Below are 23,642 nucleotides of genomic sequence, written 5' to 3'. Positions count from 1 at the left end.
ATGCACTTTGGGCAAACTACTTTCCTTATTTCAACCTGCTGAAATGAATAGTTTTGAGGTACCTCCACTAGTTCATGAAGTGCTAATTGAAACTGAGCCAGCAGGTGTGCTGTTTGTAGCACTACCCTGTCTGAGAGATTCTGCCATTAGAGGGCAGTTTTAACATTGCTGTGGGGAGTCCATTCAGACCATGGCAGTTAGAGAGTAGCTAGGGATGTGCTGAATCAGTGCATAGCCTGCTATTCCCCAATTAGTGCCACCCACTTTGGGTCAGCTATAGGACTCTTAGTAGAGTAGAAGCCATGGGCACCTTGCCTCCCCACCACCATCCCTCCAGGAATCTTTCTGCTGTCAGGGCTCTTGGGTTACTATGGTGGAAGCATAACTCAGTGGAGAATCTAATACAATACACAATCTAATACAATACAAATGCCTTCCCATCAAAGAGATAGCACAAACTCATAATTTTACCTGCATTTACTGTTGTTTACCCTTTTGTCTTGTCTACATGGGGGAAATTCACCAGAATAGCTATTCTAGCATAATTTTGGGAGAATAATGCCACTGTGTGAACACTCTATTCCAGAATAAAAGTGACTTTATTCAGAATAAACACTCCACTTTCTGAGAGTTCAGTGAATTACTAGGAGTCCTTGTGATTCTCAGACACGTTTGCAGGAAGGACAAAGGTGAGAGCTAAAACTCTAATGAAAGGACATGTAGCTTTTCTTGACTTTCATTGAAAGAGTACTGGAACCCAAACTTTGATTTCAAATTATGAATAGTGATTTTATACAATATGTTCTAAAGAAATATAATGTCAGAACAGAGGAGTATGTGAAGAGTCATCTCAGAAGTGTACGAAATGGAATAAGCATGGATTTAGGAATTCCTGAGTTGTAATGGTGGCTTTGCCATTGACTTGCTGGATGACCTTTTTCAAATCACTTAGTTTCTTTATGTCTCAGTTTATCTTCTTTTAGTAGTTGGACAGCTGTTTTAACTTACCTCACAAAGGTACTTGTGAAATTTGTTTCTCCTCAGCTGAGGAGAAAAAGCACTACAGAATTGCCAAATATAAGGTCCTGCTTATAAGTAAATGAAGACGATAAATTAAGTTTGTTCAAAAAGGTGTTTCAGGCCTTAAAAAGTATACAATGTACTCTACAGATGGTCAACTCTGCCCATTGGGATACAGAGGAAAACTGAGAAGCCTGTGTAAAAGAAGGAGCTTTGGGAGGGAGGAATTGAATACATTTAGAAGTATATAATTACATGGCAGACATGATGTAAAAGCTTAAATATATGGAAGATTACCCAGACAGCTTTCATCAGGTCAGTGCAAGACGTTAGGGTTTATTCTGATTTTTACTTAATTTGTCAACTGGAGTGTAAGTTTCTGTACTAAAAGACATAAGGACTGTCCTTAGAACTTTATGAACATGTGAAAATCAATAATTAATTTTTCACAGAGATAAGACTGGCTGTAGATGGGAGTATTTTGGGGACTTGCAGAATAGTACCCATACAGTCAAATATTGTGCTAACTTAACGACAATATCCAAGACAAAGGAAGCCACCAATTGTTGGGGTACCCCATGGCAAACCAAAATAGAATGGCTTGCAACTTCAATAGAAAACAGCTACATTCCACCAAACCATTTGGACTCAAAACTGTCACTCTGGCAACATTTAGATGTGTATTGATATAGTTCTTTTAACCTGGCTTGTTCAATGTAGTCTCCACTATCACACTTCACTTCCTCAATCCTTAAAGGTCTACATTTTAGCAACATTTGCTCTGGCTGAGAAATCCTGATATGGCTCTCTTCAGAGAGTGCCTGTCCTGCTCTGACATTAACCAGAAGGACTCAGACCACTGCCTTTTCAGTGTTCCCAGCTCTTTGGACCCTAGGCAGGCAGGAACAAAATCTGGGTCCCACTCTTGTATCCTGGAGTGCTGCCAAAAAATTCAGTTAGGTGATAGACATGTAACTATCAGAAGACAGATCGACCATCCAACCACTTGGGCCCATCAACCTGTCAATAACATTAATATTTTTCTTATGAATCACACACTTCCAAAAAAGGAAAAAATAATTAGGTATGTTTTTTTCACTGGTTCTAGTCTGACCTAATCCTATTTAATATATAATCCATCGGGGACACTATCATATCCCACATATCACTACTGTTTGGCTACTAGTTCCTGACCAATTACAGATGATTAAATCTCTCTTATTTGATGGAAATCTAGTCCAGACCAGATCTATTTGGGGTTTTGGTTGGCTATAGTCAGGACAATGCAAGTATTCTAGAATTTCACTGTGACTATATGAGTAACATTTAAATGCCTTCAAACTCAAATTCCTCTTGTATAAAAGCCCCAATTTACCAAGGTGATATATCTCACACCCAGAGGGGCAAGATCAGAAATTATGCAGGGGAATTTGCAACAAAAGTCCATTCAATATTTCTAGTTCTTTAAAGAGACCATCATTATTTAGAGCAGGGGTCGGCAACGTTTGGCACACAGCTCGCCAGGGTAAGCACCCTAGTGGGCTGGGCCAGTTTATTTACCTGCTGACGCGGCAGGTTCGGCCGATCGCGGCCCCCACTGGCCGCGGTTCGCCGTCCCGGGTCAATGGGGGCGGCGGGAAGTCGTGGCCAGCACATCCCTCGCCCGCGCCGCTTCCCGCCGCCCCCATTGGCCCGGGACAGCAAACTGTGGCCAGTGGGGGCCGCGATCGGCCAAACCTGCCGCGTCAGCAGGTAAATAAACTGGCCCGGCCCACCAGGGTGCTTACCCTGGCGAGCCACGTGCCAAACGTTGCCGACCCCTGATTTAGAGTAATTCCTGAAGCTCTAAATCAACTAAAGTTAGACACCTTAAGGAGGTAATATTTTTGGATAAAATATTTTAGCTTTGGCCCCAATCTCAATGAATTCAAGGGTAAATCTCCTATGGTGCAGAATCATCCCTGTTGTCAACCTGGGCCAGAATCTCATTTCACTAAAGCCCCTTTACACTGCCAGAGATGGGAAAAGGTGAATAAGACTACCTTATTAGTGGAATACTATTGGTTCTGAAATGACAGTAGGTAAATTGCCTTCCAGCATATGTCAGCCTACTGTCATCAAAAGAAGGACGCTTGTGATGAAGAAGCACAAAAACAATCTAACACCTGAATGGTACATCACAACACTTTATGTCATTCCAGGTTTGAGACCAGACCAGCAAGAGGTTGTGTTATGCTTGTCCTATAACCCTGGGTACCTTGAAAATACTCCGCTGCTGTAGCTCCCAGACAGGATACAAGCATGCCCCCAGTGTCTGTGTGATAAACAGGTATGGTTCAGTGCTCTGACTCCAGAAGCCTGCTTGTTACACCACAGCCGCATCCTGAATTGGCTCCCTACTTGTTACACCACAGCCCCACTACCGATTTCCCCAAAACGGTCTTCCCTGAAGTGTCCAGCCCTCTCCTAGATCACTCAGAAATAATAAGGTCCGTTTGTGCCTTTAAAGAGTCAATACCCAACAGCTTACCACATTAACTGGAGTCAAGAATTACTTCAATTCAAACACAGGACTGGCTTGGTTTAGATTAAACATAAAACATGTTTATTAACAACAGCTTAAGGGATGCCAACAAAAGTAGTAAACGTAGAGATGATTACAAGGAAATAAAAGTGAAAACACAAATCTAAAAGTCTAAAACTTAATCTGGCAAGGTACAGTCTTTGGTTAAGATGGCTTCTCTCACCAGTTATTCTTTGTCCAGTATAGCTGACTGTGTCTCAGTCAGGACTTTCCACAGAAGTATGAGGAGCATGTTTCCCTTTTCATCGTACGTAAAAGATAAAGAGGAGTTGCTCTCTGTTCCATATATTCCAAAGAATTCCCAAAGAACCATCAAAGTTAGGAAGGCCTCCTGGGGATTCAGTCTCCTGTCTCTCTGTGGCATGCAGAAGCCAAGTTTCTTCTCTGTCTCTTGAGTTCAAGCTCAAGACAACCACCACCGGTTTGCTTGAAAACTTTGTTTATGGCTAATATGTAAATCGAGGTAAACCGAAATTCCTTTGTCTAGGACAGACTTGTTTATCACCTTTACCGATGCTAGGCTGTCTTCTTAAACATGTTCGAGGAACATCATACAGAGGGATTTTATAACTTCACAAATAAGGATTAACACATGTATTTTACAATGATATTAATGATATTAATGACTAATGTGTTATTAGTTTTCAAATGAAATCTTACAAGGCATATTTTGCACAAGCATCATTGCAGTAGTGCATGCAGTATGAACACGGAGGCTGCTTAAGATCACAACCTCCTTCCACCAAGCCTACAGTCTCTTCTTTATGCAATCACTGTGCTGCTGGGAATCAAATGGCTAAGGAAGGGATACAGTGTAGGCCAGTGGTGGGCAACCTGCAGCCCACGGGCCACATGCGGCCCATCAGGGTAATCTGCTGGCAGGCTGCGAGACAGTGTTTACATTGACCATCCGCAGGCATGGCCACCCGCAGCTCCCAGTGGCCACGGTTCACCGTTCCCGGCCAAAGGGAGCTGCGGGAAGGCGAACCGCGGCCACTGGGAGCTACGGGCGGCTGTGCCTGCGGATGGTCAATGTAAACACTGTCTCGCAGCCCGCCAGTGGATTACCCTGACAGGCCGCAGGTTGCCTACCACTGGTGTAGGCAGTATGAAAGGCTGGATCTGAGGATTTTTCTAAGACCATGGGAGCATCTGCGTGACTAGTTGGCCACATTTCTTGCTTGACAGCAAAGTCTTTTGGAGTGGGCCCTGCCTCGAAAACTTCACATGGAGTTATTGAGGCAGTTTTCCCATCCCAAGGATTTTCCTTTAGAAAGTGGTGGTGATAAGCTTTTCACCTTGAATTATAAATGGATAAGTGAGCTCAGAATTAGCCCAAAGAGGAGAAATGTATATTTTAAACCAAGCAAGAATTTTATCCCATAGTTTCTATGTAGGTGAGAAATTCATTTATATTTTATACATTCACATTTCCCATACTATATATGCATATATTAGATATACAAGGTATAACTTCTTCTTCAGGTAGGAGCTCTGTGTAGCTCGAAAGCCTGTATCTTGCATTACAAGATAAAATATATTATCTCACCTATCTAGCTAAAATATACAGATTTATACAGCTATATAACTTCACACTTCACCTGGACTGGTCTCTTGCAACATGTGTTAACTCCTTATCTGTTCCAACTTGTATTTAGCTATGAAACCCTTGTACCTTTCCCAGACCTGAAGAAGAGCTCTGTGCAAGCTCAAAAGCTTGTCTCTTTCACCACCAGAAGTTGGTCCAAAAAAAAAAAAAAAAAAAAAAAAAAATTTCTTTACCCACAAAAAATTTGAAAAAAAAAAAAAAAAAAAAGATGAAAAGATTTCCTCACCCATCTTATCTTTTTAATAGCCTGGGATCAATATGGCTGCAACATCACTATTATCTATATTTTAGATAGACTTAATATACACATATGTATATGCACCTCATACAACCTTCTTTATCTAGGAGATATATAGACCAAGATATTGTTCTCATCCTGTAAAACAAATTGACTCAAATGTATGATGTTGGAACAATGAGGATGCACAAGTAAGTGTTCACTTGCCCACCCATTAAGCAGAGTTTAATTAAACAGTGTAAAAATTAATTGTTTTTCCACCAGCAAATTATGAAATCTTGTTAAAATTTCACAGCTTAAAGTTTTATATCTTAGAGATACAATAGTAATTCTATGTCAACAGAACAAACGACATTGCTGTACACTGTCCACAATCTCTTGTACTTTAGAGAAAGCAGATTCTGTATTTGAACGCAATAAGTGAATGTGAAGGATGCAAATAAAGGCAATAGTATATCTTATATTTATGCTTTTGATGTTTTCTCATTTACCCAGATTCTGAAACCCACTGTCTCCAATGGGACTCCTCATAGAATTCTATTCATGAGTAAGTTTATCAGAGTCTGTCTCCTCCGTGACTTTATTTCCCCCCAAAGCAATACACTGAAATATTTTAATGAAGTAACTGTTAGTAAAATGACCCACACTGCAGGTTCATAACAATGATACATGCTAATTCTGCAGTAAAGAATCTTTCTTAGGGCCCAGTTCTGCAACCCCTCAACATTTAAATGAGAGTTTAATCTGAGTAAGAAATGGGCCACCAAAGAGCCACATATGAAGATATCCTAACAGCATTAGGCATTTTCTACACTTTTTTTAATACAGTGTTAAAAGAAATATTAATTGTTCTATTCTCTACTGATAAGTTTCTCTATTAAAATACTTTTGTATTTCTTCTACATTTATTAAACAGCAACCCATCTTTTAAATAACTATAACTTGCTAAAGGGATATAATTGAATAAGAGAGGGACTCCGCAGCTAAAGTAAAGTCCATTGCAGGCCCCTTGAATACTGTATGGTTTTGTTTATGCTGCAAGAATGCAGCAGAGCAGCACTAACTGCTGGGCTATTGGCTATGCAGTGATAGAGCCTAACAAAGACTCTGTTGTGCTATCCTTGGAACAATTTGTGCATTGTGATTCATCAAAAGAAAGGCAGCTTCCTGGGATAGTGTTTTTCTCTCCTGTGTTTCTAGGTAGGAGAGAAGGGAGCAGTAGCCCCTGTGAAAATTTAAATGAAACAAGAAAGTAGCAAGATTTGCAATTAGCATCTAACCCCTGAACGTGGAAACCAACAAAAGAACAGTCTGCCCCAAATGAGATTATTTCCACAACATTAACAAACTGACAAATATAGAGATTTTTTTGTCTTTTTTCCAAGTTAATTCAGTTCTAGTAATCTTAGGTGACATCTGTAACTATAGTAGGCAAAACTCAGAGAGAAGAGTAACTTTTAAATTTTTTTTTAAACTGGCAGTATATCTATGTTTGGTTCACTATAACCCCAAACAATTTATACAATTAATAGATAATAAGCATAATTATAGTAAAGGTTGATCTTATCAAACAAGTCAGGTTGGCTAGGAGGCCTCTCAGACTGAGTAATCCTTCTTGTTGGAGCCTGTGCGCAGTCATGGTACCACACACAAGAGAGGAGAAGCAGAAATACATGGCTTTCCACCAGAAATCATTTGTGTCCAGTAACAGAGAGTGGGGTTACAAATGATCTCTTCTGATAATTACGTTGACTTTGTAAGGGTGGGGGTGGCAGTGGTTCCAGCCAATACTCATGGCAGAGCCCACCAGCCATCTGCCCCACACAGAAGGCACACACCATCTCATGGATAATTTGTTAATCTCACTTAGCAACCTTTTTATAGATTACACATTCCTATATTTCATTTTCAACACAAATGAGGCTCGATTTCTTGGGCCCTTCCAAAATCCAACTGTCTTCAGTAGAAGATTATGTCCCTTAACCTAAAATGACAGTCAACGTATCATAGAATCTATATTGTGTGAAATTTCCTTTGAAAATGGAGTTCATAGCATTGCTGTAACAACACTCGTACATTCCTATTGCAATATATTTCTACTGCACTGGCCAATGAGTGAGGGGATGGAGCCATGACTGTGCCTATTCCCTTCACACTTGCTCTGGGTATTCACAGGGGATCATCCAATTAACAGTTTAGCTCTTCTTGGTTAATATATTCTCTTCCAACATATATTATGTTTATTATTGTGTTTTCAAAGTTTAATGAAATATGTAATTTCTATTAGGGTAAAAGCTACATACTAGTCTTTTGTAGAAGTTTCAAAATACTACTTTTATGGACCTTTCAGGTATCTCAGACATACAGCTTTTTCTTGCAAAGGACTAGACGGACAGGCTTTGCCTAAAACCTTGGAACAAACCTCCATTTATGAGCCAGGGGAATCATTTTTATCCCACTACATGCATTCAGTGGGCTGCCATAGGCCAGTCATCATCTGTTATTGTTTCCCTGCAACCCTTGTGCTATTAATTTTTCTTTTTAATGAACTGTCCAGTCTAGTTTAGCTATGGGAACTATGATGGAGTTGCAGTATAAATGGTTTATGTCGTGCCTTTGTCAAAAACCTTTTCCCTACAGCACTAGAATATAATTGAAAAGCCGTTTCAAAATAAAATAGCTGAATGGTTGCAAATGCAGGTTGTCAAGAATCAACTGGGAAAATCCTATTTCAGAAATGCATTCTATTAGATTTTACCAATCCCTGATCTGAGTGATTTACAAATTAGTAAAACTGCAAAAATCACTAGGTTTGTAAGTTCTATTAGTGTGTATTTCTGAAAGATTCCTGAATATATTTTAAAGAAGTTGTTCTTTAATCTATGACTAACAATGCAATAATTGGTCTTGGTAAATGTCTCAAGTGAATTAAATGTACATGCTGTACATTGTGTAGTGTTCTTTCTAATATGCAGCAAAGCTCCATGCTTGAGGCAGCAAATTAGCTTCTAGGAGCAATTCAAGGTATTGTTTATTATCTATGAAGCCCTAAATGGCCAAGGACATGGCAGACTCTGAGAAATCATCCATCTCTATGCCCTATGAGCAGTTATGATTGGATGGGACATATTTCTGCTGAGAGTCCCTGGGATTGAGCTTTTGGGGACTAAGTGCAATCTTGGTGATAAGGAGGGGCTACTCTATGCTTTAGAAATCACTTCTAGCAGTCTCTTAGATCACATGACTTCCTCCCTTTAGGACATGGTGCAAGATACATAGCTTTCATTTCATTTTTCTTTGATCATATTTTTCTAGTTCATGGATGGCTTGGAGCAGTATTTCTTTATTATCTAGTCTTGGGTAATATTAATAGTATCAGTATATCATGCATGTGTTTCACTATATAATGACATCATTTATTTCTTGAAACTATCCATTGTGGAAATCTGAAAGGGACCATTATGGAGACATTAGTTTGCCAATAGTAAAGACTGAAGCTAGCTTTTTCTAATAAGCTATGTAATGAAATAAGTAGGCTTGGTTGAAAATTTTCCATAGAAACATTTTTGACAGAAAATTTGATTTTTGATTAAACAAGGTTTGGGTTTTTTTTATAAAAAGTGTTTACTTTCGGTACACATTTTGATTTTTTTTGTCAAAAATAAAATAAATGCCCCAAAAAGAGTTTTCATTTTTTTTTTGTCTGAAAAACAAATATTTTGACTTGGATATGCTGCTGTGCAGCCTGATGGGCAGTATAGTTTAGTTGCCCCATGTCCCCATCCTCCTTGAGGGGTCAGGCTCCTTACCTGGACTTCATTTCCTATGAAGCACTGTGGGTTCCCTCTTTGACTCAGCCACCGCAATGCATCATGGTAGTCCTATGCTTGCAGTTCATAATGGGAGATGATGTCCAATCAGGGATCCCAGCCCAGAAGAGACTGGGAACATGACACATGCAACACTATAACTCACAGCAGGCACTGCGGCTGCTCAGGCAGATGTAGAGATCAGATTTGAAATGACTTGAAACAAAATGTTTAGTTTCTGGTCAACATGACCTGAAATTAAATATTTTGATTTAATTTTTTCAACAGAAAATCTAAAAACGTGGGGGGGGAATCAACATTTCACTATGGAAAATATCAATTTAACAGAAATAACATTTTCCATCAAAAAAAAAGAAAAAATGTTTACAGAAAAATCTCACCCAGCTCTACTAGGAGTCAACATGATTTGTGAGAAACAGTGTAATGTGAACATATTTTCTTCTCATCATGTTTTTCGTGGTTTCGCTACACATAGAAAAAATTATGCTACTGATATTTTCTTTCGTAATGCTTCGAACAAGATAAATAAATTGTCCCACATCCCTTTTAGCTGTATTTCCAAAGATGTTACTTTAGCCCAAGCAATGCCTGATGTCAGTGTTTACACATTTAGACCCCAACTTGTCAAACTATGCATGCACACTGGAATTGGCATAAACTAATTCATGCTTTTGAAAAACTGGCCGATTTACATATGTGTTGAACGGGGGGGGGGGGGGGGTGTTAGGATCAGCATTCATATCACACTCCCAGTCAATACCAAGCCCAGCGGATGAAATTTGGTGATGAATGCTGATCACGTGCCACCTGAGGCATGTTGCGCATATGCTAAGAAGCATGTGAGCAGTTCCAATGAAGTCAACTGGACTATTTGCATGACTTACGTTACTAATGTCCTTCAATGTTTTGTTGGATCATACCCTTAATATACAACTGAAGTCACCTAATTCTGCCTAAATGACGTGTTTATTTATGTAATTGAGATTTTCTTTACATACTGAATATAGAAGACTACATTTGGACTGTGTGAATATGTGCTGGACACATATTAATGGACATGTTTTTGCCTTTGTGTTACAGGGTTCTGTAGACTCTTACTTAAATACTCCAAACATGGCAGCCCAGAATATTGAACTAGACTCCCTTAACGTGACTGTGGACAGGCTGTTTTAACTGACTGATGAGAATTCATAAACAAAGGTTTATGAAAACTATGTAAATTACTGTTACATTAAAAAACAGAAGGGTAAACATGGGGTTTTTGTGTGTGTAATGTGAAGCAGATTGTGAAAGACACAGTGCATTGTGTATGAATATATTAGTCCACATTCCAATTTGCTAACACTTATGAGAGGATGAACGTTTTAAATATCTGAAATCTGGCCTTTTTACCACGTGGCATTTGTACAAAAAAGATGTGAAACTATTTCCTGACAAGATCATACGTTTGGGACCCTCTGTCACAGTCTACGGTTTACAATACATATGAGCACTAAAAAGATGTATATATGACCTGCCTGCTTTATATTATAACAGTGAATTCATAAATATAGTGGAGGTACTGAATCAGTTTGAGAGATACTATTGGTTTTACCAATATTCTCCATTTGGGGCATGAAAGAATGCCAGTGAATTCAGTGAGTTCAGGTTAGGGCCTTTAATTTCAGGAAATGATTCTCAAACTAATTTAATCTTCCCTTCAAAAGGAAAGGAACATTTCAAGTGTGTCCACTGCCTTCTCCCCTTGAAATGTGAGTGCATAATTCCAATTAATGACATGCAAAAATGAACGGGAAAATCTATAGACCAGGGGTCGGCAACGTTTGGCACGCGGCTCGCCAGGGTAAGCACCCTGGCGGGCCGGGCCAGTTTATTTACCTGCTGACGCGGTAGGTTTGGCCGATCGCGGCCCCCACTCACTGCGGTTCACCGTCCCGGGCCAATGGGGGCGGCGGGAAGCCACGGCCAGCACATCCCTTGCCTGCACCTCTTCCCGCCGCCCCCATTGGCCCGGGATGGCGAACCGCGGCGAGTGGGGGCCGCGATCGGCCAAACCTACCACGTCAGCAGGTAAATAAACTGGCCCGGCCCACCAGGGTGCTTACCTGGCGAGCCGCGTGCCAAACATTGCCGACCCCTGCTATAGACAATAGACCCAAACCTAGCAACACCAATGGCAACTAGTCAGGACTCTGGAAGATGCATCTGAATTACACACAGATTTACATAACCACAAGATACGTGCATAGCCATAATGAATGTGGCACAGAAGACTCTACAGTTTCTCAATACGTGCAGAGGAGTCCACTATACTAGAAAAATACTCCAGTACCATGTATGATGGCTTTAGGGCAGCTTTCTGACGGAAGACTGACACAAAACTGCCCTAAGAAATCAGATAATTTGGTACAAGATATAGACATACAGTAGAATCTCATTTATCCGACCCTCCATTATCTGGCTCTGTGTATTAACCGAACAACCAGTATACACAGGTCCAAAAGCAGGTGATCTCGCCTGTGGCCACTAGACAGCGCTGCAGTCCCATTCTCTGGACTATCTGAATTTTTGGTTATCCAATCTGTCCCCGGTCCCAATTAGATTGGATAAGTGGGATTCCGTAGTATATAAAATGATGGCATAAACATAATGAGACTCCCTACCTCACAATAGAGTTGTGAAGATTAATTAGTTCATTTTTGTATGGTGTTTGGAATATGCTGCGCCCTGGGCAGCTCTTACCACCACCTGGCTCTGGCTTCTGGTCTGCCTCGGGGGCTGGGCCTCAGGGGGAAGAGGAGGAACAGGGAGCAGGGCCTCCTGCATGTGTCCTGATTTTGCATTTTTAAAAGGTGGTCACCCCAGCTGATTTGCAGAGCAGAAGAGGAAAGCCAGTCCTCAGGCAGGGTGGGCCAGGTCTGTATTATGGGAATACACTGATTACAGCTCCAGTTTGCTGCTTTGTTTCAATAATCATAATTGTACATGCATATTTTACCTTGATTACTGTTGATGATTTAGATACTGAAACAGAAAATGTGCATTTCTGAATAGACGCAGCAGGAGCGAAATTATTTAAGAAAAAAATCCTCCAAAATGAAACAGAGAATTTAAGAACTATCTGGACACACAGGTTTACATGACAATCAACAAAAGCTGTGTTTGTTCATTCTCTTTGCAGCTCCCTTTACAGAGAGACAATGCAAATACCTTACAGTGGACATCCTAAAATCACTGTGCAGGAAGTCTTACAGAAATGATTACATCTCTAACTTCCCCTAACTCTGAAATGGAAAAGCACTTAGCAAAACCAATGGGGCAGCTTTCAGTGTAAGATATTGCTTAATTTGAGTTAATTTAGATTTGGGCCCCACATTCGCAGTTTTAAGTTTCTTCTTTACTTTTCCCAAGCACATGTAGTTGGCGTTTTGTCCCCATCCAAGATTGTCATTAAAATACAATCTGCTTGTGAGTGTAGCTCTGAGCCAAGAATGAAAAGAGCAGGAGTAGACCTAGACTAGTCTAAGAAGCCAGAAATGAGAAGGGGTGCCAAATTGAAAAGAAAGCAGATTAGGCTTTATTCAGAACCTTAGTGATGTGAACACTAAAGTTCAGCTACTGGCGTAAATGTGCATAGAGAGCCCAATCTGCCTTCCCATTAAATCAGTGGCCTAACTCCCACTGAAGAGCAGGGGAGCAGATACGTGTCTGTAATTAAGACAGGGTGTGTGTGGGGGGGGGGTTGTTTGTTTGGTGGTGTTGTTTTTACATGCATGCAAATCATGCGGCCCTTACTCAGGCTAAACTCTAACTTCACTGGGAATTTTGCCTGACCAAGGACTGAATCTGGATGGCAACATTTGGCCATTGAGTTTTAATGAATAACAAAATAAGAAGCACTGTTAGACACAAATATATAGAACAGCTTCTTCCTAGTTTGAAGGTGAAGAGGCCTATAGATTTCCTAAAGAAATTAAGTGGAGTGGTGTCAGTTTAACGGTTGAAACCATTCTATTGCAACTTGATACTAATTGCTGCAGTCTACACCTTAACGACTCAGAGAATGTTGGACAGGCACATCTATGTAGCTGTTCATAAGGATGTTGTAGTGTTTTGCCCATTTGGCTGCCAGAAATGAGATCATCATCATTCAAGGACATTTCCACAGAAATGAAGCATCTGTCAAGCAGGACTTTAGTGTACTGAATATAAAAAGATGTACATGAATCAGATAGCTTCAGAGCTTTAATGTCACAGTCTTGTAGACTTTTTATAAACATCACAATTCAAAAGGGATCTTACATCTGATGCTGCTATAAATGACCCTACTTATCTATTATTTATTACAGATTTGATAATTGATCCATTACAGAAGATAGTGGATATTTCTGTCTAAGAATTCTCACCTCTGAGGAATCCCTTGTTTCATTGGTAGATCAGAAAAGCACAGAATGTGAGAGGTTAAAGGCTGATAATAAAATTATGGAGGAAGAATAATAGAACCATTGTTTGGAGTCTGAGGTTTACCCCTATCACCGTCTCCACATTTTCAGCAGCATTTTTCAGTTAAGCCTCACAGTGAACAACAAAACCTTTTGCAGCACAAATATGAATGGCTGTTTCAAGATTAGTGACATTACATGAAATGGTACAGGTGAAAAATAAATACAAAAGTTGCTCATCCATGCAGACTTAGAAAAACAGCAACACAGAGCCCATTTTTGGATTAATGTAATATGGTTACTCTAATTGTTTTGGAAAATTCCTGACTACAGCTTACCATCACCCCAACCCCTTCAGTGCTAAATTCCTTTTTGTGTGTCCTTAATAAGAGCTATGATGTTATAAATGTAAATGAGCATGATCTGAATAGTGTAGCTTTTCAAACAGTGTGTTACAGGATAGTCACAGCAAGATGCTCTATGTCCTAAGGCACCAGCTCTCTGAGTGGCACTGAAGACCAGTGGACCCACCCTATGAAAACTCTGAGAAAATCTGGCAACAAATTGGCTTAAACAAGAGCTTACTAATCATTGACATGCCACAGTGTATATATGGCATGTCATATAGAGCAACAAAAAGAGAGCAACATATACCTAAATTGTCAATTATAAGCTCATGAAGTCAGACAGCTTACTCACCTTTACCCACTGGAAACTTGTTGCCAATTTATGTAACATATTCCACCCATTTGAATGGCCACTTAATGAGTCCGTGTTGACAATGCAGATTTAAGTTTTGTGCTGCCACTTATCCGATATTTCAGCTCTTGCTGCAAAGAATGAAAAGTTCATTTGAAATCAAAAGCAACATTACAGTCACAATAACAGGGGGAAAACAAACAAGCAAACAAAAAACACTAACTTTTAAGTTACCCCAACAGCCCAATGGGATTTTGGAGACAGAAAAATATCTATAGGCCAGGATAGAATTTACAAGTAACTTTTACTCATATAGACCTATTATTGGAAGACTGTTCCCATAATTAAAGTGCTGGAGGCCATGTCAATATCCCTTCACATCTTTCTCTCTACCTCCTAGACAAATAGAATCTCATGAAAGAAAATATGCTCTGGGAACATTATCCAGAGCAAGAGACACTTGTAGGGGGGAAAAAACAACAACCCAGCTACAGTCACATGTCAGGTATCATCAGCCAAACAAGATGTGCTTCCAGCATTTCTAAGTGCTCTAAGACATATTACAAATCAGATAGCTTAGTATCATGACAGAATAAGGAAAAGAGGAAACTGCCTCTAGAGTAGTGGAACTATATGCCCATGATAAGAGTTACAGTTGTATTGGGAATGTGAAAATTGGCAGGGAGTGGCTCTCCTGTTTTGCAGGTTTATGGAGCACATCTTTCCTTGGGTCAGTGGTCATGGGAGGTTCCTTCATACAACAAGAAAATTAACTTTATTTTCAGGCCTATAAACCATATTATTTTATAATGTGTACATTGCAAAATGTGTATTTTGTTTCCACTAAATTTCCAAGCCTACAGGTTGTCTTCTTGAGGCTGCTATATACTTAGGCTTGGCAGAATTCCACTTTTTTTAAAATAAATTTGACAGAATATTTTGATGTTTATTTTAAGCATTTTTTTATTTATTTAATTTTTCACAGTTGCAGGAAACTATGGGAAGGTCAGACCTTAATTATGTAATGACAGCAGACACTGAGATTCAAAAAGTTTTATAACTTAAAACACAAATTATGAACATCGCATGTCAAAATATATAAAGTAAATATCCTTAAATGAAACTAAGTTCTTAAGCTGCATTCTTCCTTCTTTGTCTATCTTTATATTCTGATTATTATTGAAGGAAATACTTTTTTCGCTGGTTTATGTGTGTGTACTTTGAAATTGACATTTACCAACATTTACCAATAAAAAATTAATTCTTCCAAGCCTATACACACATACACACACACACACACACACACACACACATAGATGGAAGTATAGCCTGGTATTTAAAACCAGTTATTTTCAGCTACTTCCCTTCCCACTTTACAGTTTACATTTATAAGGAACAATAATCACAAGGTGAAGGAAGGCACAAGTATTCCTGTTCTAACACTTAAAAACTAAATAGAGGCAATTAAAGTAGCTGGGAATTAAAAAAACAAAGCCAAAACAGGTGTTTACAGACCTAAGCCATTCTAAAGGTGCTATAAAATTTATTCACAACAGACACATACAGTCTCAGGCACCTAAAAGAGCTCCTCAGGCTTTTTAGTTGAATAATTGAAGGATTCCACAAATGTCGCCCTTTTTTTTTCTCTTGGAAGGCGATGCATCAGCCTTCTCCTAAGGGCACTCATCACACACAGTTTTTTCCTAACATTTCTTCTACTCCTTGGAGAGTTAAAATGCACCTCCCGAACTCAGTGAGCACAGCTTATGGTGTCTGACTCTATACTCAGAGGTTTCACCCATTCATTCTAAAGTCCAATGCACAATTGGCTGGACTTTGGGGCCCATTAAGCTGGTTACAATAAACAGAATTAAAATTGGGATTTGTGTTCCTGAAATATATCTGTAGGTCACCTGTCGAGCAGCCAGCTGGAACTGCCTTGCATTGTGGTGTTTATGTTGAAGGAGACACAATTTAATATTAAATGCAGTCATTGTTATGGTGCTTAATTTGTATGCACTCTGGAAAATTTCTCAGATTAGGCCCCATATCTTTCACGTACATTAAATGATGAAACTAACCAAGATGACGGAGGATGACTATATTAGTTTACAATGGAGAGCTACTCGTCCAAGAAATATCTCAACATCCCTCAATAGAATCTGCCCTCAACAGAATATGAATGCTGCCTTTTTATCCAGCAAGCACCTATAGTCTGATTCAGCAGTATTCTGGATATTTATGGCTGTGTGTATACACCTGTTGACTGATATCTGCAGTATGCTACTTACCATCTGCCTGGAGCAGGAGAGAATAGCAGAGGTACCTTCCTCAAGTTTTCAATAAAATACCATACAATTCTAAACCTGTTTTGAATGTTTTTAAATATCTTGTTTACCTCTTTCAGTAAAATCAACATTAAAATTATCAAAGCCTCATGATAGCACTTTACAATTATTAAATATTAAACTAGTACTAAAGTAGGGCTCCATCTTTCAAAGGGATCCAACCAGGGCTTCCTTACATTCATGCAGAATCCCACTGAAGTCAGTGGGACTCCACCAGGAGCGGCACCAGGGTTTTTGGCGCCCTAGGCGGGGGTCTTTCCGCGCTCCCAGTCGTCGTCGGCAATTCTGCGGCGTAGGAGTCCTTCCGCGCTCCTGGTCTTCGGGGCACTTCGGCGGCGGGTCCCGGAGCGAGTGAAGGACCCGCCTCAGAATTGCTGCCGAAGACCCGGAGTGCGGAAGGACCCCCCGCCACCGAATTGCCGCCGAGGGCAGCAAAATGCGGCCCCCCCAAATCCTGGCGCCCTAGGCAACCGCCTAGGTCACCTAAATGGAAGCGCCGGCCCTAGACTCCACACACGTATCAATGTCCAACCACACAGACAGGCTGGTTGCATCATCATCATCATGTTCCTATTACGCTAGGGCCTTAAACAGCAGTTAGATAAAATACCCACATTACAGAGAACGAGCACATGATTATTACTCTATTACCTAGTGACTATTACTAAGAGATGATCAAAGGGTGCTGCATCTTATATTCTCAGAGCTTCTGTTATGCAGTTGATAATAATTACTAAGTATTTCAGTGTGAGATAATACCAGTGCAAACTGACTGTAATCAGTGGGATAGCACAGATATAATGTGGGGAGTAGAATGACCCTGTGTGTCCCCAACAAACTGAATTACTCAGAAGAAAACTAAGTTCCCATTTCTACAAGAATACAATTTTCTGCTTCTATGGTTCAAACCTTTTCTTTCCTTGTCTTTACAGACTTCAGTTGGCTAAACATTTAAATAATTAAATAAGTATAATATAATTGTGATCCATTAATAGATGTTTCTCTTTTTTGTAAAGCAGTTGAAATATTTTGTGTAGAGGACTCAGCATTAAAACTAAATGAAATGAATTGCTCACATGCTGTTTTTCCTGTGAATATTTATATTTGTGGTGAAATTAATACATTGGCTCAGGAGCTGCATTTTACCCTAGGATTATGAGCACTGCTGAGGAAGATGGCCTCTGTGCTCTCCAGACCTGGCTGGCTAAATGCTGGGCCAGTCTCCTGACATACCTCAAGGAAGCCTAAAAGTTGCTCTAAATTACACTAGCTGCTAATGGCCCACGGTGGTGATAGGGCAGTCAGGGATCCATGGAGTTTAACCTTCTGTGCCAGCAGTATGGAAGCAGTTGGGGGGGAAGGCAGCAGGGTCCCTCTATAATGAAGTAAGTCTTTGTGCCTCACTATTCTGGCTTTAAGTCCAGAATATGCAGCAAAGACCAGGCACACCACATCCCAGGTTCTGGGCAATTCTATTCCATCCATAGAGTAGCCAGACTGTATTCGCAACCGGTAAGAGTTTTGCCAATATTGTACTTGAATTAGTATTTCAAATATAGTGCATGTACATGCGGATTCCTTGTGATTATTAAAGGAGCCCATGCAAGTCTGCCAAGGGCCCAGCTCTGCAAGGAGTTGAACACTTTCCTGGAGATGCAGAGAGCCCTTAACTCTGAATGGTCAGCAGCTCATAGGATCAGGCCTTAAGCATGCTGTACTTTTCAAAAGATATGTTGCCACATAGAGCTACCAATGGATAAAAAAACATAGCTATTTGGATGCATGGTGAGGTGGTGATAGGAGACTATACTGAGGCTCATGCTTCTGATGCCCACCAGATACTTTAACAGCCCCTTGGGCTGCTACCAATGAACACTCCTAGGAAGTCAGACTAAATTGCATTCTATCTTCATTATCCAAGTACCCAAAAATTAAATGAAAACTTTTAGGGAAATTATTACAAAATACTCTATAATGTGTGTTGATATGATTACAAACATGTTTCTAAATATCAAGCTCGGTAAATAATGCAAAAAACACTATGAATATTCATTTGGATTTTAAAATAAATTTGCTTCAGCTATGTTCGCATTCTCCTTTTGTGTGTGCTTTCCGACCGCAGTAGAGCAATCAAATTTTACTGGCAAAAAAATGTTCACAGACTGAGAGCTAATTTAAGTTGCATGCACGTGTTCATGGATAACAAATTTTGACTTGCATAAATATTCACACCAGAAATGCTTCTCACTAATCCCATCAGAGAACAGAAATGAAAACATGCAACTCATCTGGCCAATCACAACTTTGGTAACCAACTCAACTTACAGTTTCAGATATTTATGATCAATCTATGGATTTAAAAAAGTGGAAAACATGTTCACCAACTAAATTCAAATTATGACTAAGTCCTAGGAAAGCACAATCTGCTCATGGATATTTTGCAAACAGAATAAGTTAAATTAATTAATTATTGTAAAATATTCACTAAAGCTCTAAATAATTATATGATAGAAAACAAATGTAAGCTATGGATGATGATATATAGTGAGCAATCATTCAATAACTAATATGCTAAAAGCATGATTCATGAAAATACATTATGTAGACAAGCTGTGGATGCTGTTTACTGTGAAGTACATATCACACTCTTTAAATACGTGGCTTTTTTACAAATAAACTTGTTGTCTTTGCATTTGTGTTTGAAATTACACAAAAATGAAGCACAGAAAAGGAATAACATTGGAAAGGGACTAAATTATGCCATTTTGATAATTTGCTTATATGGCTCAAAATGTACACGGCTGCCTTTACAGGACCACAGTAGTGCCCAGGTAAGGCTATCTTGCTTTTTGGAAGATCTGTATCCATGGAGTTGGAAGTGCATGGGTTTCAGTCTCGGCACACAGTTACACACCTGCATGTCATCAATTTTTAAAACCTAGTTTTAACTTTATGTGGGGTGAATAGAGTTGGGATTCAAAACCCTTATTCTTATTCCCAGTTCCCAGGTCTAGCCACTGTACAGTGAAATTTTCTTATGTACATAAACGGAAGACAATGGACCCTCCTATATACACGATAGTTTAACTGTCAAACAAGAGCTCCATTACCAGTAACACGGCATTTATGCAGGGTACATGGGTTTCAAATCAATATTTCTTACTAATACCCATCATTCTGCGTAGCCAATAGCAAATAAATCTGCATTTTCACCTCAGGGAAGGAATGAGAAACGCTGTGATCAATGTTTTTCATGACAAACATGATGGAAAGCAACTGTAGAGTTCCCATCTAGTACATCAGTATAAAAAGCACAGAGCATAGCTTATTTTAGTAATCTGTATATGTATGCAACAGGCATTACCTATATTTCCTGAGATATTTGTATTTGTTATTTTTTCCATTGTAAACATTTTTGCTACATTGAATATTCAAGATCTGCAGTTTATAGGAAAAACCTCAAACAAAAAAACAAAAACAACAACCCCAAATAAGTCAAGAAAAAGCCCCACTAATGTATTGAAAAAAATCTGCTGTATTTACAGAATATTCCAAGTCCAATTATAATTACAAGAAAACTCCAATAAACAACCAATAAACAGTTCTTGTGCTTCAAATGGATTTGACATAGTGGCACTTTAAATAAAACTCCTAACAAGATTATTTTATTTTTTGTAAAGTAAGCCATGACTTAACAGTTGGGTTATACAAAGTGACAACCCTAGAAATTTTGAAAGTGTTGCTGGTTAGATGCAAAAATCCATTGTCACTATGGTAATTACTTCACAATGCCTGATGTTAAATGGGCAGTCCTGTGGCCCAAGAAGCAGCTGAATCCTGCATTGTCCTTGCATGATAAAAAGATTAGAGAGTCTGAAAAGCAGAGGAACGGAATCTCACAGCTTCTTAGACTTTGCACTGAAAGGGCCATTGTAACATCATCATAAATCCTGGGTTCCCTAGGCACTTGACAACTAAAGCAGTGGACAATAGAATTCTTGTGTTGAACAAAACACTCCTTGTCTGCCAAAGGGTTTATCTGCTTCATTTACAAATGTCTTTCATTGTACCAAAATAATTCCCTATTAGAAACACTATTAGGAGCAGAACTAAATAAATATTCACAGCTTTGGTATGTTTTCTAGAAATGAATAAACCAATACAATCAAGTAGCATGCAAAATATGAGTCTTTAAAAAAAAACTCCTTTGCTCCATTCTGTGAGTCCCTCTTCTCCTTACTGTATCTATGTATCCATTCATGCACCCTATCTATCTTTTGCTACAAGGAAAATGCCTATCATACACCACATTTACTAACAGAAGAGAAAAATATTGGTGAACTGGAAGGATTTCAAAGGAGAGCAGCAACTGTGATCAAGGCGCTATACGCACTGACTTCCACAGAAGGATTTTGAAAGCTAGGTACTTGTAGCTTTGCTAAGAGATGATACCTACAGCTTGGCAATTAACAAAATAAGAGTATGTAAATGTCTGAGGGTTTATAAGACAGACAGAGAAAAATATTTATGACAATAAAAGGGGGTAAGGATTAAATTAAGAAAGGGAAAATATAGAGTAAATATCAGGAAAAAAATGTCCTGTTAGTGATGGATACCAATCTGTGACCAAGTCTCCCAAATGAAACAGTGCTAACCAGTTTCTTACTATATTTAAAATTAATCTGGTCAAAATATTGGAATATTTAGAGTAGAAATGAGTAAGTAAATAAATAAAAATAAATTATACAAAAATATTAATTTGCATTTTTTTTAAAAATGCTTCTGCCATAGTTGCACCTCTTTTGTGTTTAGTATCTGCAAATATTTAATTAATGAAGTTTTACTAGCAAAATGCTCAGAGAAAGAGAATTTCTAATATGCACAAATAATTCATGATGAAAAAGTTTAAAAAAATATTGATCATATAAAATCAGTTAGTGAATGCATTCAAGAAAATCACAATAGTCAATGAGAGTAAATTCAAAGGCAAAATAGGTTAACATTTCTTGAACAAATTATTTATCCGGATATTCTGTCTAGCTGCTATTAGTTTATAAAAATACAACAACTATTTCCAGATGCTCACCCAGAATGTTAAAGATAGCTTGTTTAAAAAAGTGACCAGAATAAAGTACTTGGCTTGCACACTGATCAGCGTAAGTATGATTTTAAAATGTCTTGGACAGTTTAATAGAATACCTTATAAATTCTGAACATAAAAATGATTTGAGCTCGCAGCCCCTATAGAAAGATTGGGAGTTGGAATATCTATGTATGTGTGTATGTTTGTAATTTATTTGATGTAGAATACCTGTACACAAATGCAATATGAGAAACTCGGAAGGTAATATATATATTAATAGTAGAAAAAAGTGAAACACACATCCTTAACCTCAGAGTCACTTCTAAAACTGAGCAAAATTATGCCATGCAACATTTCACCTATAAAAAATATACATGATGAACAAAAGCATAGTGTAGCTCTGATTTGTGGGGTATCTGTTACTGGCTGCTGAAATACACCAAATCTAAACCCAGATTTTGATGAACATCTGAGATGGTACAATGTAAAAATAAAGAAAAAGGAATTGTATACACAGGTCAGAAATGTATACCCTACAGATAACTTCATCTATGATATGATGAAGTTAATCTTAACATTAGGTAAGTGAAGTGCAACATAAGACAGAAAAATAAATATGGTAAAGTAAGTACTCTGGTTTTTATGCCACAAACTATGTAAAATTATCTGGAGCAAAAAAGCCGAGCAGATCAAGTAACAAAACTATTCTCTAAAAATAACAGGCTTCTCAAGAAGTAACCAGATATCATCAGGAAATCAAAGATCAAATAGATTGCCAAATGAATGAAAAATAAAGTATTTGCAGAATTTCATGTGCACACAATATAATGCACACATATTGCAATTAACACAAATGTGTGCACAATCTTGGTTCTTGTATGTGCCAAGTATGTGCCTGTCTAATTCTGAAAATCCAGACTTCATTATAAAAATAAATAAAATTAAATTAAATGCCCAGATTATAACAACTAGTTCATATTTACTATATGAATACGAATTAGCCAATTATATAGAAATACAAAATTAACAACAAGGTGGCTCAGTGGGTTAATGAACAAGTGGAAATATATTGGGTGGTTTCATCCTAGTCCCTGGCATACACACCTTGACATCACAAACCCACAGCACAATTTGACTGTTAGTAGTCTCTACCTCTGAGCCGCCTCTGACTAAAACAAAAAAAGGTGCTTCTGACCAAAACAGAGGTGGCTTAATATAATCATCCGTAGCATCTGACCACACTGTCCCCAGTATTATCAAGTGACAATAGTCCATCACTTTTATGGGTATTAAGGGCCTAATCCTGCAATGTGCTAAGTACTTTGTGTGTGTTCAGTGAGAACTGAGAGTGCATAGCATCTCCCAAGAGATGCTCCTCACAAGGGGAAATATATTCTTTAAAAATGGTAGAATACAAAATCAAAATTATATACAAGAAAGGACAAAATCTAAGACGGACAACCAGGTAATCATCCCATCCCTGCCTTGAAGATAACTGTTTCTACATGATACCACGCATTTATGCAATACCTAATATTTTGATGAAACAGAGAATACATTACATGTGAGGACAGAATGCAGACAGCAGCATAAATCATACACACAAATGCAAAGCACTTAACAAAACAAATAAAAGGGCAAACACTGAACAAAAGAGGAATAAATATCACAAAGGAAAAGAAAATAATTATATGACACTTAAAGGAAGCTTTCTGTATACGTATCCTCTCCTACCATCCAGCCTAATAAAACAACTACACCACCAGAAGAATGACAATTAACAATATGG

General features: G+C 38.7%; 1 protein-coding gene across 1 annotated transcript in view; it reads right to left on the bottom strand.

The window, feature by feature from the left end:
* LOC112103381 (cadherin-11-like) overlaps positions 1-23,642 on the bottom strand; it is an 85,738-nt gene that overhangs the window by 23,055 nt on the left and 39,041 nt on the right. Inside the window, exon 2 of the mRNA XM_026663713.2 lies at positions 14,423-14,553. The gene's annotated coding sequence lies outside the window, so the exon portion shown is untranslated. The remainder of the gene's footprint in view (positions 1-14,422; positions 14,554-23,642) is intronic.

Source organism: Terrapene carolina, unplaced genomic scaffold (genome assembly GCF_002925995.2).
Source record: "Terrapene carolina triunguis isolate 2854851 unplaced genomic scaffold, T_m_triunguis-2.0 Scaffold33911, whole genome shotgun sequence".
In the NCBI taxonomy this organism is placed as follows: Eukaryota; Metazoa; Chordata; order Testudines; family Emydidae; genus Terrapene; species Terrapene triunguis.
Note: the sequence above shows the minus strand (reverse complement) of the source record. Positions and strands in the feature narration are given on the sequence as shown.